This window comes from Toxorhynchites rutilus, chromosome 2 (assembly GCF_029784135.1).
Source record: "Toxorhynchites rutilus septentrionalis strain SRP chromosome 2, ASM2978413v1, whole genome shotgun sequence".
NCBI classification, from domain to species: domain Eukaryota; kingdom Metazoa; phylum Arthropoda; class Insecta; order Diptera; family Culicidae; genus Toxorhynchites; species Toxorhynchites rutilus.
The window spans coordinates 256,980,938-256,997,655 of record NC_073745.1 but is presented as its reverse complement, the minus strand read 5'-3'; the positions used below and the strand labels follow the sequence as shown (position 1 = coordinate 256,997,655).

The window sequence follows — 16,718 nt, the reverse complement described above, 5'->3', positions numbered from 1 at the left end:
ATTAGTACTTAGTTGAGATTTCTATGCCAAATAACACGCCTTGAATGCATTTTGAGTGGCAAGCTCTAGAATACGCGTGATCACAGTGCAAGTCGGAGGAAATTTCTTTGACGAAAAATCCCCCCGACCAGAACGGGAATCGAACCCGAACACCCGGCATGTTAGTTATGACGCTAACCACTCGGCCAAGGGAGCACAACGAATTTTTCATGCTATGATATGTCAATTTAGTAGTTTTTTAGTAGTTGAAGTTATATTCGTAAGCGTTTAAGCGTCCGCATTTCGAGGCATTACTAATACTCGCGCACGATGTCACAAACCGAAAATTGAACTTCTCTATAATGTTGCCATTGTGTATTTTTCAGGCTTCATTGGCATTTATTTGAATAAGAGGTTTTAAGGAGGCTGAATTAGATGACTATTAAAATATAATAAAGGCGAAGAAAACATTTATTTTTGAGTTTTTTCATTCAATCATAATCTCTTCTTCAAATAAATGCCAATAAAGCTTGAAAAATACACAATGGCAACATTACAGAGAAGCTAATTTTCGGTCTGTGCCATCGTAATATATAAAATTCTTCCACAAGTTGAATTCTTTCACAAGTGTGTATATGTATGACCATTATATTTATCGGATAACCATACGAAAGTCAAACATTTATATTTTGCTTTTGAACGTATGAATCTAACGACGAATATATCGACGAATAGTTAATATATGGATCCGCTCAATACGGTTACAAAAAGGACTGAAATCAAGAAAGAATAGTCCGGTAATGATCTTATGCATTATATTCAATAAATATTCCACGCCACTAACATTAATTTATACATTTCATTCTACAATATTCTAGAATATGAAAAAGGCACTTGTCCAAAAAAGTTACTCCTATACTCGCGTCGGTGTGTCAGACCGAAAGTGTTAAAAAAATGGCACACGTCCCTTTTGTACCAACACAAGCGATACGCTAAACGATGACGAACGACGAATAACGAAGCTAGAGCGAATCCCAAAGTCGTAGTGTTGATATTTTCTGAGAAATGAACGAATTATTGATTTCTCGGTCTGACAGACCAATGCGCGAGTACAGGAGCGTTAAGTTTACTTTCGGTGCAATGAAACTGGCTCAACGTGAATCTTCGGATGCATTGGAAGCGCTCTTAAACAGTCTGCCAAATAAATGTTTTGTTGAGGTTTATCCATTTTCGCAGGACTTAATCTAACGCAGGACACTTTGTTGAAGTGCAGGACTGTCTCGCGTAACGCGGGACGTCTGGTCAGTTTACCTTAATAGCATGATATAATTTATATGACATTATTGCTAAGCCAATTAACATAAACTTAGAGTTTAGTGGTCCGTAAAATCTTCTTAAGATATTTTTTTGCGTTATCGGAAAAACACAGTTATAGTTTATTAACACTCCTATACTCGCGCGTTGGTCTGTCAGACCGAGAAATCAATAATTCGTTCATTTCTCAGAAAATATCAACACTACGACTTTGCGATTCTCTCTAGCTTCGTTATTCGTCGTTCGTCACCGTTTAGCGTATCGCGTGTGTTGATACAAAAGGGACGTGTACCACTTTTTTAACACTTTCGGTCTGACACACCGACGCGAGTATAGGTGTAACTTTTTTGGACAAGAACCTTTTTCCTATTTTAGAATATTGTTCAATGAAATGTATAAATTAGTGTTAGTGGCGTGGAATATTTATTGAATATAAAGCATAAGATCATTATCGGACTATTCTTATTTGATTTCAGTCCCTTTTGTAACTGGATTGAACGGATCCATATATTAACTATTCGTCGATATATTCGTCGTTAGATTCATACGTTCAAAAGCAAAATATAAATGTTTGACTTTCGTATAGTTATTCGCTAAATACAATGGTCATACATATACATACTTGTAAAGAATTTCACTTGTGAAAGAATTGTAAACAGTAAACTATAAACTAATCGGTGGCTTATGGTAATTTTTAACAGTTACAGCTTCGGGGATATTTTTTTATAATTGTCCATTATCGACAAGAAAACAAGAAAAAGAAAAGGAAGTTCTTAGAAATCCTTCTATATCATCTTTTATGCCCCATCTAAAAAAAGGCATTACTTCTTAGTTTACCAAGAATACAGAGACAAAGAATATTAGAAATATGCAAACTTTATATTCCAGAACCCTTATCATCTGGTAATTTTCTAGAAGGTCGTAGGTATACATTCATTCTTCTGTTTGATAAAAAAAAAACCCGAAAAATACGCAACAACTGCATGAAATGTAAAAAAATATGTTTGTTTTGAGCATGCAGTTATGCTATGTTATTGCAATTATTACTCCATTGAAACCACAATCGTTTAATACGTTTTTATGTTGTTTTATAGCTCTTTATACTTCCATGACTTATATTCAGTTACTTACTTTTAATTAATAACAGTGAAAAATTCGAATTCCGTTATTTGTGTTGGAGAATCAAAAATTACTCTGTTTTGAGGAGGCTGAATAAAATAACTATTAAAACATAATAAGGATGAAGAAAACATATTTTTTGAGTTTTTTCATTCAATCATACCCTCTTCTTCAAATAAATGCCAATAAAACCTGAAAAATACACAATGGCAACATTACAGAGAAGTTCAATTTTCGGTCTGTGACACCGTGCGCGAGTATACGTGTTATGATTTTGCACGCGAGTACAGGAACTTGATTACCAATCGGCAATCAAATTCTAAGCCTCACGAGCGTTGTCGCCGGTAAGCGTTTAGTCACTGAAACCACCTGTTTCATTGATACTATACACTTTTCTTCCCATACCATACATCCACAAGCCCACCAATGTATTATTTATGTCTGTCTCCCACATCAGCAGATGTCAAACGCCACGCCAGTAATACTTGACGTCAAAAACCACAAAATATCACTAATCTGTTGCGTCAAATGGAAATAATTGGGGAACTATAATTTGGGAAACAAATATTTTTTCCTGAATGGATGAATGACCTCCCCCTCGCACCATCACACGATTTGCTGTCTCCACTATGAACCACTTACGAAGGCGGAAAATGTGTCGGCGGCAGTCTGACGAACAGCTGAACAAAAATACGCTAGGCTGGGCGATGAGATGAACAAACAGTTTGGCCAGCTAACCCCCTTCGAGGAATTGCTATGTAAATCGAAGCAATTCGAAATGATTTAGGACGGGTGTTGAACGATTTCCGAATCACAGAATTGAGTTCAACATTGCTTTGGATAGAACTAGCAGCAAACGAGAGTAAATCCATATCCTAATGGAGGTGGAGACGAATAGGAAGTGTGTTACTAACCTTTGTGCTACGAAAATCGATGAGTTGATTAATTTATCGCTTATAATCACGCGGAATCACAACGAACGATCGTGTTCGGTAACAGTTGCTATACCCTGTCGAGAAAAAATACTTTGGAGTTCCCCGGTGCCGGCTCATCCACAATAAGAGAAACTTTGAGAGCGTAATCGGAGGATGTAGACGACTACATGTCGGATGAGTAGATTGGGACACTTACACATTCGAATCAATCGAATGAAAGACGAGCCATTCTGTTGTCATTGAAAACGAAACTCAAACGCAAACGCTCCTATAGAGAATGATAAGAAGTGATAATACAAACGAGTCAAACATTATGGGTTATCTCTGGTGGGAGCTGGATACTTTCAACATTGGGACAATCAAAGACTTAAACACCTCATGTCAGAAACGTTAGAACCACTTGATACTGTTGAGTCCCCAAGGATGTGTAAGAGTTCGGTTGAAATGATGTATGGGTAAGGTATAATAACTGTCTTCGTTTATGAAACTGGCCATTTGAACTTTAATGTTTCGCTCGGGCGCGAAACGAGAACGCCAGTGTAAATAACTATAGAACCAGACGAAAAACTATTACTCGCTCACGAAATTTACAGCAATTTTGCATGAAATACACCAAGTTTCTTTATTCGCTCTCGACCAAGATTCGATATGTGTAAATTTGTATCTCGCTCCAGGCAGTACAATCACTCCCCATATGTTCATTTCTTGAACTAGTAAATAAGCAGGGTAGTTTTTTTTGGCAGACTTATCTCACTTCTTAACTAGGCGAACCTAGCCAGAATATTCACCTGCCGCCGGGCTTCTGAATGTCAAAGGGGGACTAAGCTCTGCGGAATGCACGTATCTGCATGCTCGTACTTTTTGGTCCTGACCGAGGAATTGTCGGACAATCGCGAAGGTGCTAACCGACTGACCGACTTTTGGATGCCGGCCAATTCCTTCTCGATATTCAACACCTTCAGCGCTTCCAGAAGTGTTTACGGGATAATTCCAGTTCCAGAGAGAACGACTGGAACAATTCTTGGGACCTCCCTTAGCCCCCACAGTTCCTTGAGCTCCACGGCCAATGGTCGGAACTTGCAAATTTTGCGACCGTGGGTCTCCTCCAGATTCTGGTTCAGTGGAATAGCGACATCGATGATGATGACGTGTCGGCCGCTCTTGTCATACACCATAATATCTGAATGGATGTGGTGGATCGAGAGGTCAGTCAGAACAGTGCGATCCCAGTACAGCTTGAAATGGTCATTTTCCAGGACAGGTGCAGGCAGGAACCGGTAGTTGGGTACGTTGTCTTCCAATAGACCACATTGGAACGCCAGTTGTCGCATTGGCCCGCATTGTCCGGCCACGTTGTTGTGGCGCTCGGTGTAGGCTGCGTTGTCCAAAACGGGACAGCCTCCCATAATGTGCTCTATGTTTTCACCTGGTTGATGGCACATCCGGCAAGAGTCATCAACGTCTTAATGCAGACGTACCGCCTGCAGTTTCTCGTCGGCATTATCCTGTCCTGGATAGCTATCATGTCGCCTTCTACTACTGAAGAGAGTTCACCACGCGTTAGCCACAGATTAGATGCGGCCTTGTTGATGTGTGGCCGGTCTAGTTGATGGGGGTGAGCATCATGCCCTGCCTTCTGCTTCCAAGCTGCAATCTTCTCCACTGTCTGCAGATTGCAGTTGAGTTGGTACTCCGCTTGCGCCAAGTGCAGAGCGCTGTATCCTCTGTCAGCGGTGCCGATTGAGGGTGGTGCATTACGGCCTCTTTGAATGCTTTCCTCATCCTCCTCTCAAGGTCTTCTAGGTCAGTTTTGCTCCAATTGAATACACCAAAACTGAAAGTCTGCAGGGGAACCGCGAATGTGTTGATCGCGCGTACATTGTTCCCCGCGTTGAGAAAAGTCCTCAGGAAACAGTTCACTCGACTCATGAACTTGTCTCGAAGCTCCGTCTTGATGTCGGAGTGAATCCCAGTGAGCTGTCGGAATCCAAGATATTTATAGGATTCGTCACGAACCATGTCTCTTATAAACTCGCCGTCATAGACCTCATAGCCTCGGGATTCGGTAAGTTGTCCTTTCAGCAGGTGGACACAGCGGTACTTATCGAGGTCGGACTCCATGCAGATGTCCCTGCTTATATCCTCGACAACCCGGATAGCTACACCTAGGCGCTGACGTGAATCAGCGTAGACCTTGAGATCGTCCATGTAGAAGGTATGGGTCACTTCTTTGTGGGCGCCGTCACCATACCTTATCTTATACCCATGTCCGTTTCTATTGAGCGTCCTACTGAGGGGGTTCAGTGCCAGACAAAACCAGAGCGGGTTGAAAGAGTTGCCTTGAAATATCCCCCTCTTTATCTGCAGCGTTCTAGACTGCAACACATTTCCCCATCACTGAGGTGCAGAGACGTACTCCACTGCCTCATCACATGCTGCAGGAACCTAACGATGACGGGATCAATTTTGTAGAGCTCCAATACTCGGACGAGAAACGAGTGAGATATGGAGTCATAAGCCTTCCTGTGATCGATAAAGGTCATGCTTAGGTTCCCCTGGTTATATACCGCCTGGCCGACTATGGCTGCATGGATGATGGCCTGGTCTTTGCAGCCATGCGTAGTTTTTCTGCATCGTTTCTGCTCTTCTGCGATGATGTGGTATTGTTCGCAGTGGGCAGAAATGTTGGCAGTAATGAAGCTGCTTAGTATTTTGTACAGACTCGATAGGCACGTTATTAGTCTGTACTTTGATGGGTTCAATGTGTTGCTGTCTTTCGGGAGGAGGAAGGTGACGCCACGGGTGGCGAATTCAGGAAGGTTATGTGGGCCACGTAGCACCTTGTTGAAGCACTCAGCTATCTTTGGATGTGCGACGGTCAGCTTCTTGTGCCAGAAGTTCTGGACACCATCGAGGCCCGGTGCTGCCCAGTTCCTCAAGTACCGCGAGGCTTCGCGGACATCGTTCTCTTCGACGATGATATCTGTCATCTCTCCAATTTCACCACAACTCTCCTCCTCCCGTTATAACCACATTTGCGCGTCGTGATGTTCTATTGGAGTCTCTCAAATACTCATTCTCATTCGATTTTGTTCTTGGCGCTTTGCAGAGTCAGAGTAACGTTTCAGCCGTTTTGTAAGGACGCTCAATTGCTGCACCAGTGTGTCGAGTTTTTCCGTCAGCTGGTGAGCTCCCAGTTGGCGAAGTTCAGTAGGCCGCACGATCACAGCAACTTGGCGACATAATTTCACCGATCTGCTGTCTCTTTTGTACGCCATCAGCCTTCCAATTGCGGCGCACTTGTTTAGGATCCGTAACTCCAATCTCCTTCGCCATGGAGGCTCACGCCTTTCACGGAGATGTTGGCGCAGTCCGCCTCTTGGCCTTATACGATATCGCCACAGCAGTAAACTTTCAGTTGCAGCTCCTTCATGTTCTCAGCATCAACCAAATGCAGCGGAAGAACGTGCTCGTTCATGAGCTTTACTGCACTTGTCAGCCTGCGGGAATGCTGTAACTTCGGGATCCTGGAGCGCGACAAAGGGTCTGTATCGCGAAACTGTGAGATCGCCTCGTCGTAATGGAAGACCAGATCGCGTAGTAGTTGTTGGTCTGGCTGTGGATCTCCCGGCTCAGGGGGTTGTTGTACTGTGGCCTCCACTGGTGCTGATTCGCGTGCCCCACTCGCGAATGAATTGCTCAGCCGGGGACCCTCCTCGGGTGATCGCATTCTCAATATTCTCCTTGATCGTAGCTCCACTTCATTGGTGTATCTCTTTTGCTCGGGAAACAGCGAGGCGGCAAGGTATATTAGAGTCCCACCTTGCCAGAGGAACCTTTCGGGGCGCCGCCCCTAACATGAGGAACAGACGCACCCCTAAGCTCCAGTGAACCGGGAGGCCTTCCCCGGGAGAGATATAGCGCTCTGACTCGCTCGCACCCCCTCACTTAGCCACTTTCGACACCTGTTCTCGGAGCCAAGACCAGGTGTGTGTGTTTCCAGTTCACGCCCGATCTTAAAATGTCGCCATATGATCTTCGTGGAGGCGTGAGATAGGAACATTCGAGACCAACGGGCAGGCTCCTACCCTAGTGTTGATCCCCATTTGAGAACCTCCGTTTTTCTCAAAAAATATGTATTGAAATCTGCATTAAATTTACAAGTCCAATTTTGAAGTATAATTTTAGCTTTAATATCATTGATTGACATAGTTATTATTGGATCAGACGATGCTGATGGTGTCTACGTAAAGCCACACAAATGGTTGTAATGAATTAAAGGGTATCATAATGAGGAAACAATTAAAAAAACTGGAGGACTGTCAACGCTTGAAAAGCGGACATAAAGATACTATGAAGCTAATGCTTAGGATATGGACAGGTATCGATATTAAGTTTTAATTGATGTATTATTCTTAGCATATGTTTTCTGACCTCCAAATTAATCAGGTGTTTCAGTTTATTTTGTTCAATTCTACAACCGAGAATTGAAAACTCCATTTCAACGCTATTTTGACATATAAGCTATGGGAATTTTTATAATTGCATTGTGATAGATTGTTAGGGAATGTTCAAATCGATTGGTCATCATCATCATCATCATAAACCATGCAATAATCATGAAATGTCTGAGCATAAAACACACAAAATTGAACAATTTTTTATGTGTACTCCCCATATATTCCCGAAACGTAACCCTGCGTCAAAACGTCTCTACCCTTCTTCTAGATATATTTTTTTAAATGTACAAACAAAAACTTTGAAAGCAAATGAAATTTCACTACAATTACCCCGATTCTGCATTCCGCCGGATTTGCATATCGTTCGAAACCGTTATTTCGTTCGAGTTATAATTTCTCATTCCCTATTTCGAACGTTTTGTCCATTTAACCCCTTCCCGTATTATTTAATACGTCACACATCAAGTGATTTCACTACTCTGCTGAGCGTTCTAGCGCCCTATGTTATGCAAGCAGGGGGAAAGGGGGGAATTTGGACCACCTAAGCAAATCGCCTAATATTTCCAAATCAATACGGTCTAAATAAAAAATGTCACATTGTATGTATATTAAGCTACACTTGTTTTCTCTCGATAAATAATGTTTAATCATTATATAAAGCTTCAATCTACCAAACATATCATAAAATAAAAGAGATGATTTTTGGACATTAAAATTTGATGCGGGGTGATTTGGACCGTCTGTGGGATTTGGTCCAGTGTGTGTTTCATCGAAAAAAACATACTTATGTTTATGTTAAGTATTTTGGGATAATGTTACAATCAGTAACCATGTTTTGGGATTTATACCAGGTGTCTTGGCCAGATTCCAGACCAGAAAAGTTGGATTGAGGAACTAAATTCCAAAACAACTCGAACGGAATACAGAATGAAATTTAATCAAGTCGTTAGAAATATTTCGAATCAATCGAAATACAGAATAGAGGTGAATAGGAGCGCCCTTTTGTATTTTACATTCTCTGTGCTACAGTAAATAAAAAGTGTTATTGATTTATTTTTAGCTGACGGACTTCGTCCCGCCCAAAATTTAATTTTTGGTATGAATTCTTTCGAACATTCGCAGAACTCTTCATTGGGTTATCTTCTAATTGGCTCATTACAATTTCCTTTTACTACAAAATTTCTAGTAAATCTTACAAAACTCGTCATTATAATAAAAATGTATTTTCAGACACCAGTTTCGCTCAAGATTCTTGATTCACTTGCAAATAACATGTTTCTCCGTTACATGGAATACATGTTTGGTACATTCATAATTTTTAATTTCAAAGCGCGCTATTCCACCTGAAAATCCATTGCCATTTTCGCTTCACAACAACGGAACACGAAGCCTATTTTCGCAAACGCAAAATCCAATTGAACTACCAACGATGTCATTTAAGAACATATAAGTACTCCCATTCGAACTTTCCCTCAAAGTTTTAAAAAAAAAAATTCCACGAGCAAAGACGAATACTCGGGTTTTGCGCTTACTAACCCATTTGGCGTTCTATTTTCATTTATATAGATAACACTAACCATCAACGTAGACGTTGGCATAAGAACGTAGGACATCATGCTACATAGGAATATAGAAAACAGGTGATTCTCATTTGAACAGATTCCAATCTGGCTATATAAATAAAAAGGATAAGATGGGAAAAGTTTTATTAACATCAAACCGTAACTATTATTGGAACGTTATTTTAAAAAATCTCTATATCCTGTATGAAACCCAAAAAATATGTAGAGTAACACGGGGTGATTTGGACCACCCCTTTATCTCAAAAATTACGGCTCAACTTGGATTTTCTATAATGTCATTTCCTTCTATTGTTGAACCGTATGTACCTAAAGTAAAAAAAACTTTGGTAAAACTTCACAAGTAGAGGGAAACGGTAGCATAAATACATCAAGTATTTTGAGCGTCAAAAAATGTGAGTTTTCCGATCGTGGTTTTAAGGTTTTTCCCGCTGATTAAACAAACTTTTCGTGTATTTTGCAGTAAAGTTCTGTTCGTCTGCAGAAGAGGAACAATTTGATGTAGCGAAACTGTAAGTTTGATAACAATCAATGAAATTAATTGCATTTTAATTTTTGCGTGTTGTGTAGGGTGACATGGACACGTTTTTGTGGGGTGAATTGGTCCTACAGGTTTGAGGCTTTTCTTTGGTCTAATTGATTCCAGATGCCGCTGAATTACAAGAAGATGATGGAAAAACAACGTTAGATAAAGGAGGAGCTTGAAAGAGCAACGCAGGCCTTCGAGAACGGATTTTCTTTGACCAAGCATCAAAATTGTTTGAAAATGCTCGACCAACAGTGAAAAGATTCATGCAGAATTCGAGATGGTGTCAATCCAACTTTTCTGGTCTGGAATCTGGGCAAAACACCTGGTATCGATCCCAAAACATTGTTACTGATTGTAACATTATCCCAAAATAATTTACATAAACATAAGTATGTTTTTTTCGATGAAACACACACTGGACCAAATCACCCCACAGACGGTCCAAATCACCCCGCATCAAATTTTAATGTCCAAAAATCATCTCTTTTATTTTATGATATATTTGGTGGATTGAAGCTTTATATAATGATTAAACATTATTTATTGAGCGAAAATAAGTGTAGCTCAGTATACAATGTGACATTTTTTATTTAGACCGTATTGGTTTGTAAATATTGCTTAGGTGGTCCAAATTCCCCCCCTTTTTCCCTAATCTGTGTCTACAGATTCTTGGTCTCAAAAAATCGAAAAAAATCTTTAGACATACAGATTATTCTGTAGATATGGTAACCCTGACAGCCACTATTGTGAGAGATGTGACTTGCCATAAAATATATAATTTAAACGCACGTAATCGACGAATTCTTTGAGAAAATCACACTTCTTGTATTGTTGGTTGCATTACTCAAGGCGCATTCATGCTAAATTTGATTTGTTTTCAGATGACACATATAATAATGTTTTATTATGATAAGAGTTGCGCATTAACCCTTTCCCGTACAACATCGAGTCTCACTCGTGGTGTACTTGCATAACATAGAGCGCTAGAACGCTCAGCAGAGTAGTGAAATCAATTGATGTGTGACGTATTAAATAAAACGGGAAGATGATAAGCACGTTAAACGTAATTCAGGGAAAATAACACCTCCCACTCTTGTCAAACTTGATCTATAGTACAATTTTGCCGGAAACAATAATCCTCTACGGCTAGAACCATGTGGCCTTTATACCCCTAGTGGTGGCCAATGTTACCCCGCATGATGATAGTATCACTTTTCAATTTATCATATAACATTATAAAATAAAAATTAAACTATCTGAAAATCAACGTGATTGTGGAAAACATCCTAAAGATCGATGCTGATACAATGAAATGGTTCAATTTTGTATACACTGTGTTTGATTGTACCCCATGCTTAGGGTGGCCGTCATACCCCGTCTTCCCCTAAGAGATTCCATAAATTCACTGCGTGGTTCATTGGTTGTCAAAGAAAAAAAATTTTGGTGGTCCCGTTCATTTCTTCTTCATGACTGCTTTCAAATCACTCTAGTGCCTTCACAACTTCTTTTGAAAACGTTGTGGGTGTGAAGTAGAGATGGGCAAACCGTTCACGAACGGTACGAACGAACTAGTACGCCGAAAAGAGTGAACGAACGGTCGTTCTTTTTCAAAAAACGGTAATTCTTCCCACGAACTGATTGCGAGCGAACGGTTTGTGAACGAACTGATTATTGAACGAACGAACGTGAACGTGAACGTGAACGAACGATATTGTCATGATGAGCAAAATGCATCTAACGCAGGGTTTGTTTTGTTAATGTATACTCAATTTTGTGTTAAAATTAAATTAGATTTTCGTAGTTTTAAAAGCAAAACTATATATCTCCAATTACATGTATTCTTTCAATTCCGCGTAACATTCATATATTTCCTGATTATCAGAAAAAAAATCTGGGGGAAGCTGGGGCGATTCATGAATTAGGTAAACATAAAATCTTATAGTGAGGGCAAAGTTTTTTTCGTTGCTTTCAATTCATTGTTTGGCCTATTGCGTATACGTGTTATCGTGATTGTTTGTATGATTTATTGTTAGTGAAAATCGCTGCTGATTTTCCCCTGAATGAACATTATGAAATATGATCTTACATGGAACCTGTGTGTTTTTTTTTTATTTAAATCGTTTATTTTTACAGGCTCAGTTACATAGGTTTAAAGGAGCCGAACTCCTTACTGTATTGTTACTAGTATATATACATTTTTCCTTAATTCTAATGTTAATAATATAGGAAACCGATTACTCGCGGTCTACTCGAGTTTAGAAGGGTGACATATTTTCTTCAGGGAAAGGAGGGGATATGAGGATATGTTGACAATGATCAAACCTGTGTGTTGTCCAAAAAGAGAATATGAAAAATTGCACATATTTTGTGCACATCAAATTATTACATAAACTTTTGTCGACCGACAAACATATTTTCACATACAGTTTGCGACTTTTAAAGAAGAAGCAGTTTATCTTTCCCCACTAAATTTCAAAAATATAAATCCCATACGTACACTATCCAATCCAACGATATCAATTAATAGCTGTCTATTGATGTTGGGTTCCAGCTAACATTCTATGTTGTTCTTAACACCGCTGAACGAAAGAGCGAAAGAACGGTTCAAAAGAACTGATTCACTTAAATGAACGGTTAATGAGTGAACCGTTCATCAAAGTGAACTGTTTTGCCCATCTCTAGTGTGAAGACATTGATCATTTAACACATTTAGTCCGAATTGCTTCTGCTACGCTTTCCTTTCAACCTGCATCAAGAGTATTTGCACAAAATCATCGTCGGTGTCCGCTCCCAAAAATATTTATTGCATTGTCAGAAATTCGACCAGAAAGAAGTTACATATCAAAAAACATCCGAAAACAAACATTAAAAAAAATGGTTATTTTGTAACTGTGAGCAAGTATGTCAGGTATAGGCAAAATCGCATCGAAATTCGTTCAACAACACTCATTCACAGATAAAACTCACCATTCTATTCTCCGTTCATGCCTCACTTTATTTGAGACAGAAATATTCACCTATCATCTTCGCAAAGTTCATTCCTGATTTGAACGGAAAAATACTGTCTTGATTCCGCTCATCTATTCTCAGAGAATTTTGCATTCCCTCATTTGCCTCTCATGCCTCATTGCCTAATCATGGCGAAAAGAATGCAGCAATCAATCGTGAGATTGCATTCGTCATCATTTTTTATTCTCCGACCATCTTCATTCGGGACTGAACAAAGAGTGGAAAACAACATTCAATGAATGAATACTCCTTTGGAAGGATCGAACGAAACAAAATAACGAGTGAGTCAAAATAGACTGAATCTGCGTGTATGTATGATTTTATTTTCCCTTTTACTCTTTTCCTCCTGCAAGCGCACATGAATCTACCTTCCCGCTCACGAATAACTTGCGTTTATATGGTGTTTTGCGTTGGCTTAAGGCTGATTTAGACGATGCTAGTCAGCGCTCTAGTTGAAGTATCCAGTGAACAGAGAACAGACACTCTGTTCAAGTTACTTTTACCAGTATCGAACAAGTAATTGGCCTCAAACTTGAACAGAGTGTCTGTTCTCTATTCACTGGATACTTCAACTAGAGCGCTGACTGGCATCGTCTAAATCAGCCTTTAGATCGTTTCATACTAGAAACAAAAAAATGTCATTGCAATTGGCGATCTAACGTACAAGTCTACACCTAGGCGGCGCTGCGATGGAAGTGAGGATGGTTTGAAATTTTGCCATGTGAGCTTATGGAAGGTTTGTAGTTCTTTCCATAAATTACAATGTTATAATCATAAAAGATTATTTGATTGCGATGAGTTTGTTAGAAATTTAATTCTGCGCAATTTTATATATAACATGTTATTTATTCACCTCTTTCAGTAGTGAAAACTATAAAAATGTTGACAATGGTTGAATTAAAGAAGGAAATTCGACAGCACAATCAAACACAAGTAGAAAATTGCACGATTCCTGCATGTGAGAACTACCTGGGAAAGCCCGGAAGTAAAATATACGTGTTTTGAGTTTTAGGTTACATTAGCATCATTTTCTTAGTTCAAAAACAAAATCCAGATATCTTACCGATCGATTACGTTTTGCGTTAGATCGCCAATATTGCACAGGAAACAACTCGATTTCAACTATCTATCTATATTTTACTGCCGCGATCGAGACTCAATGATTGCTCATTGAGTGAAAAACGAATGATTTTACAGAGACACTCGCTGACTCAAGCAAAAGTTTCCTATTTGATTCTCTCACCATTTAACGTCATTCCGAGAGGCAAATGAGGGAATGCAAAATTCTCTGAGAATAGATGAGCGGAATCAAGACAGTATTTTTCCGTTCAAATCAGGAATGAACTTTGCGAAGATGATGGTGAATATTTCTGTCTCAAATAAAGTGAGGCATGAACGGAGAATAGAATGGTGAGTTTTATCTGTGAATGAGTGTTGTTGAACGAATTTCGATGCGATTTTGCCCATACCTGACTATCAGTCCCATTGCTCAACGTTTTTTCTAATGAAACGCTCAACGTCAGTCCCACCGGGCTTAAGCAACTTTGCATACTTGAAATCTAAAAAAACTCCTTTTTGAAAATAAGTTTTTTTCTAAAATTTTTACAAGAAAGTTAACTTATAAACAATAAGACCTATAAAATTTTGATCGAAAAAAGGAATATAGGAACTTATTTCAATTTTCAAAATATTTAAAAAATGAAATTTACACTAAAATATTATTTTAAAAATTTAAGCTGATTTTTTTCAAAAACGCATTTTTAAATTCTCAGAAAAATATAAGCTCCTGGATCGAACATCGCCTCCGACCGTCGATTCCGCCTAATACTAATATAGATGTAATCTAAATATATTAATATTAATATAGAGGGAGGCGATCTGGCGTAGTGGTAACATCCATACCTCTCACGCTCAAGGTCACGAGTTCAATTCTCACTCCCGCCATTCTTCCAAAAATGAAAGTAAAAGTGACGAACCAACCAAAATGTGTTGAAAGTCACTAATAATAGAGGAAAAAAGAATTAATATAGATGTAATAAAGCCTTGTAAAATCTATTTTCAGGGAAATAAACTCAGCAAACTTCGGCTGAAAATCTCCTAATGAAGAAAATATGAAATATTACGCACAAAAAATATTCAATTAACGTTTGTATTAGAAAGATGGACTAATTTCGGTTGACGATAGAAAAAAAACAAAATACAATTTAATGGACAAAATTTTCTTAAAATCATACGTTTATTGGACCTTCTACAAACAGAAATCGACGTCCTTATCAGTAAAACTACGTCTAATACTTTGTTCGTACTGGCAGTTTCTCCCCAAAGCACGAAGCAGTTGGTCATCGTGAGGCATCATTGATTTTTATAATGAAATTCAACCATTGTTCGTTTGTAAGTCTTTTCATAATCAAATGGCAATGAAAACTACACAACTTTACTTTTGATACATGGCACAAATCACACTTGATTTGTCAAAAAAAATGCACCGAAAACCCCAACAGCAAAAAAAATCACCCATTACATTTTTTAGTCACAAAAGTTTTTTTCTAGACCTATAAATGAACCATGGTCAGTTCCAAATGCTAACTTCTTCCACCATTTCAGTGGAGAGTAGATCAAACGAGAATATATTTAAAAATGCTGAAATTATAAAAGTATAAAAGTTACATACATCTGTTTGCTACGTATATATTCATTTATTCTTCAAGATTTCATGGCATGAATTACGGGGCTAGTAACAAGTGAAACCATGTGCATTCTACCTACATTTTTTTCGCTCCCACTCAACCCAAAACAGTTTCATTCACGCACGCATTACGTTTCCCTTTTCGGTTGATTGATTCTCACATTGTTGGTCCGGACATATCCATTTACCGTATGTCAATCTTCCGTTTCCATATTGTTGTTCCATTAGCTGTCGTATTATTATGGACCCTCGCACACCTATAGTATCGGTAACTAACGATACAAATACTGTGTGAGATTCTGAAGATCCATGGTTGTTATGGAGATAGCTTCGGAGGTCTGTGATATCCCACATTCATAAAATATTCTCGATGTGTTTTAATGATAATCATTTATTATTAATTTACTCACTACTTCTCTACAAATTGGTTTCCATTTGTTGTTTTATTTATAATTATTATTACAGCTTCCTTACTAGTTTATGTCAATATTATTTAAAATAAATAATTTAAACAGTAAGAAAGGAAAACATCATTTTTCTGGCTCTGTGTCTCTGTCATCCGTATAAATCAATATAACATTCCCTAGGCTTTCGCTTATTTACTGTGTTATTTTCCTGCTTTGACGGGGCTTAATATGATACTGCATACTGGCGCTTTTCATTTGAATTACATACTTTGCTTGCTTTTCCGCCACGTTGCGCCAAAGTGTCCCTAATTAAACTCTTTCTCTCTCTCTCTCCATTTGTGTGGTGTATAAAATCCTGCGTTCACATTACACAACAAAAAAATTCCCTCCATCTGGACACTATCCTAGTGACAATGGCGAACAACGTGGCAGTAATATTAATCTGATCCACCATTAACGAGACAGCCAACAGTTATATACGTATGGATATGAAAAAATAGAAACCGATCAACTGAAAGAACGTAATGACATTAAATCCTCTATCTCTCGTTTTTGTTTGCATTTAGTTCTGCCATGCTTAGTTCGATTGTTGGGTTGATTTGATGTTTTGCGGTGTCCTTACTTTAATTTTTTCCCTCTATTCTGTGTTTTACATTCCTCGTCTTCCAACCTTGTGACCACATTCTGGCGCGGTGTCAAT

At 38.8% G+C, this 16,718-nt stretch overlaps 1 protein-coding gene across 2 annotated transcripts in view; it reads right to left on the bottom strand.

The window, feature by feature from the left end:
* LOC129769657 (D-aspartate oxidase) overlaps window positions 1–14,072 on the bottom strand; it is a 40,289-nt gene extending 26,217 nt beyond the window's left edge. The window contains exon 1 of one of the 2 annotated variants that reach the window (XM_055772046.1): window positions 13,989–14,072. The gene's annotated coding sequence lies outside the window, so the exon portion shown is untranslated. Of the gene's footprint in view, window positions 1–3,326; window positions 3,492–13,988 lie in introns of those variants that run through there. The other variant, XM_055772045.1, reaches the window with a different exon arrangement.
* Window positions 14,073–16,718: the final 2,646 nt, after the last annotated feature.